This window comes from Sipha flava, unplaced genomic scaffold, assembly GCF_003268045.1.
Source record: "Sipha flava isolate LNK unplaced genomic scaffold, YSA_version1 307_pilon_pilon, whole genome shotgun sequence".
Classification (NCBI taxonomy): Eukaryota; Metazoa; Arthropoda; class Insecta; order Hemiptera; family Aphididae; genus Sipha; species Sipha flava.
In genome coordinates, this window is record NW_020272984.1 from 1,344,919 (window position 1) to 1,349,468 (window position 4,550).

Here is a 4,550-nt window from a genome sequence, read left to right on the forward strand (position 1 = left end):
TTCTCTCGAAATCGTTGAGTTAACAAATACAATATCATTGTCGACCTAACTTCACTTTTAATCCATGCATAAACCTATATCTTGTGCGTAGAAGTCATGACGCTGACATATAATAATTACCACTGAATATGAATATTTGCTGCTAAATACCAAGCTTAAGAAACATTTGATACTTTCTATTAAAATGATACCATTTTTTGGTGGATTTCAATACAATATTGGGTTTTATTTTTATTTTTTTATTCACTTTTACCGGATTGTATCATTATACTTCTTTAATAATCATTCAGAACAACACTAGTTATAATGATGAGTTTAATTTAATGACCTTAAAATAAATATCTGATCAAAACTCCTATGTTGTATGTATTTGTATAAATATGTATCAGTAATTTTAACTTCTATAAACGATTATACAGATGTTATAATGGTTTTTCATTGTTATCTTGAAAAATGTTTATTTCTTTATTCCTTCAAAAGGCATAATTCTATGCTATGAAACATACCAAAATATAATTATTATTTTCAGTTATATATTAACTGTTTAGATATTTTATTCAATTTGAGTTGGGAAGAAAAAAGAAATAAACTTCCAAAATAAAACCACGAAAAATGAAACTAATATGTAATAATTATTTATTGCAAATACAAAATAAATAGTATTTTATTATGTTATATTTGGTTGTATTCAAATCAAGAATCAGTGATAAAAATAATTAATTTAATATTATGTTCGTATGTGTAATAAAGCTTTTAAATTGTTTGAACATTTTGGTTATAATTATTATCGGTTATTATGATTAATTTTTAATGGTTCCTTGAGTGCCATCATAAATGGTTTTATTGTATTAAACCAATCAAAATATTTCTGCAAATATAAAATATCAGTTATTCACCGGTATAAGATTATTGTGGTAGTTGAACTTCTTTATTCTGCGTATTATTTTAACGTGATTCTAAACGAGATAATAGGTTTTGAAGTATAGCTGATTGCAATAATGTTTTTTTTTTTTTTTTTTTTTTTAAGGAATGGTTGAAAAATATTCCGTTCTCAATCGTTTTTATTTTTCTTCTTCATAAATCATAATTTAATTGTAAAAGAAAAAATATATCTGAAAACTTAATTATCATTAATATTTACTAACTTTTATAATAAAAACATGTATTTTAATTAAATTAATGAATAAATTACACGGACTAGAATGTAATCTGTAATATTAACTTAAAAATTAATTTAAGTTGAAACAGAAAACATTACGGAGAAAACATGTGAATAGTGCCTAATATTTAGTAAGCATGATAAAAATAGATACATGAGGCTACATAAAATATGAACAAACCCATTATTATTAAGACTCGCAAAAATTAACTTCATAAAGGTTATGATATATATATATATATATATATATATCAAATTATAACCAAGTTATTTTTAAAGATTGTATTTTTCTTTTCTCTAAGATTCTAATTTTTGCAAGAAAATTATTAAGAAAATTTAAAAATTAGAAATATTTTAAAAATGTCTTTTTGGTCGATTTCCGATTTTATTGAAATATTAGTGTAGTTTTATTGTTGAAGCATTGAATTACATAAAAATATATATGATTGTATAACCAATATATAATTTTAGTTCATCCAATATGCCAATATCCATTAGTTTTTAATAATTAAAAACATGTTTTGTTTCAAACGACTTATTTTTAGTTTTGTTTAAATGGAGAATTGATAAATATTATTTAAATATTATTAATAATTAATAACATTACTCAATAATGGAAATTTACTAAATTTATTATTTTAAATATTGTATTTTAAAAAGCTATAATATTCCTAAGTGACAAAAGCTATATTTTATTGTATTAATAATATTTTTTAATGTGAAATAACAATATTTGTTAATCAATTCCGAGAAAAACGGCCATATAAAGAATTTATTTATTGGTTGTCGTTGACTATTGATGAGTTTGATGTTTTAGACAAATATTCAAAAATATTTATCTTTGGTAGTTCTATACAATAGTTCGCGGCACGAAATATCTACAATATACTAAAGATTATGTACAGAAATGTCTTAAACAATTAACATGCTCAGCCAATACATACGACCAACCAATAAGAAATAATATAAACATAAAATAAATCTTAAAAAGTCAGTGCCAAGGACGACACAAAATAATTTCATCAGTAAAAAGTTTTGACGTCTATGGAAGTGGACACGGGTTAGTTAGCGTGTAATTTAACCATTATAAAAACTGTGATAGTTTTCTAATATTCAACTTTAACATCATGGATTAGTATAATTTGTATTTATTCGACCCACCCAAGCTGCGTTTATATTATTATTTTACTCACATTATCCATAGAATCTTGGTTCCGGTTACTTCGAGTTTTCCCATGCATATTGATATGTGAGCAAAAATATACAATGCAAAATATATTATGCCATCATATAAATGTGATAATAGATAGTCTATCGTCAATTAATCAATGAATAAATGATGATGTAAATGTTAATATAATGAAATTTTAAATTTATAAATTTATAAGATTCATAAATTCTCTTTATTTGGTGTCCATATTCAGTAAGATTTTTTGTTTCAGTTATTTGATATGATACTTTTTTTTCCATCATTAAAATGTAAATTTTTCAATAAAATATTAAATAAGTATACATTTATGTCAAAAAATGTTTGTATGATTATAATGGTTTGTATAATTGGTATTAATATTAGTATAAAAGTAAAAGTTATATGGTGTATTAAATTAATTTAATTAAAGTATAAAATTCAAAATTTTTTAAAATATGAAAAATAATTATATTTTCTGGTAATTATTATTTATAATAATTTAATAATTATTAATTTTTTAATTTAATATTTATTAATAATTTATAAAAACCCTGAATTTCGTTTAACAAATAAACCAATTACATTTTACATAAATTTTGCTATATTTATACTCCATTTCATTCTAACTAATTTTACCTTTTTGTGGCATTTTAAAAAGAAGATACAACATTAAAATTAAACTATTCTACCGAAATAAAATGAAAAGTCAAAACCATATAGGTAATATAAAATATATGACATTCAGTAATCATCAGTTATAAATAAAATTGAGAATGATATTACTCTATGTCATTTTAATACGAGTTTGGTTGGTTTACAAAATGTATAAAGTAGTTAAGAATTTATAACGTATCAAAACTAATATGATCCAGATATATTCTTAATTCGTTTTTAAAAGTTGTTATTTGTTGTAAATGATTTATATTATTCAGCCAATTGGATATTCCAGTTTAAAAATGAATATAAACATCTAAAATTATTTCTAAATAAGCAATTATTTTTTTTTCAATTAATGATAATAACTCACCTTACTGAATTTCGTATTAGAAATATATAATATATTTTTTTAGATATTTTGTGGAACATTTATTTTATAAGGAAACGAAATGGTATTTCTATCAAAAACATTTTGTGATCGAAGAGAACAAAGAAATTTAGCAGATAACAAATTGAAAAATAAAAATATAACAAACCATCCAAGTATAGATTAACAAGGATTGTTAATGGATTAACTTCATAAACAACATTTTGATGCGTACTTTCACTGTTGTATAGATATATTAGTGAAATGGTGATAAATAACCAGCTGGGTAAATATTAAATAAAAAAATCAAACGACTCTTATAATTATGATACTCCATATTTACTAGTGTATATCATATTATCAAACATTTTTCAAGTTTAAACATAACATCTTTACTAAAAAAAAAAAGTGTCGAGTTATCATTGTTTTTTTGTTTATAATAAGTTTAAATTTAATATGATGCATGGTTGTTGTATTCAGATCTTTTAATTGTTCAACAATATATCGAATTACAATTTAAACTACTATTATCAATTATTATTGATTTGTATAGAAATATAGAGCTAAATTGATCCTGTTTGTTCAATTTGATAATTAAATTTATCAGTTTGATCACATAGTTAATATGAATATGATGTTTGAAGGTTTTAAACGATGTATGCTAATACGATGAAAATACAATTAATATCGTCAATTAGAAACACTCTCTAACCTAGAAAAAACGAGACAATTTACCGATTATTTATATTATTAAACTTTATGTATATTTTTGATTTATACGAAGAACAAAACATTTAAAAAAGAATTATAATTTAAAAAAATAGAAATGCATATAATTATTAAACATGTACTTTAAAAAATGTATTATAAGAGCATTACGTAGCTCTTATTCTGTTTAAACTTCTACAATATCGAGGTGTGAGTCCACTTTAGTTTAAACTCTATACATTTATTAACTGGTTTTCTGCGAGCTTTCTTCATGTTTTTTACCTATTGTGTCAATCCACCGTGACAAAAAAATTCCGAATTGTCTTCCCATTTATTTTATTTTATGCTTCATTGTTAAACGAATAGTGCCAAGAATTTTTATATTTTTTAGCTTGCAAGGTAAAAAGGTGCATCCTGTAAAATAAACTGAGTGTACCTAATTTGATGTGTATTTTGAAGTCTTATGCATA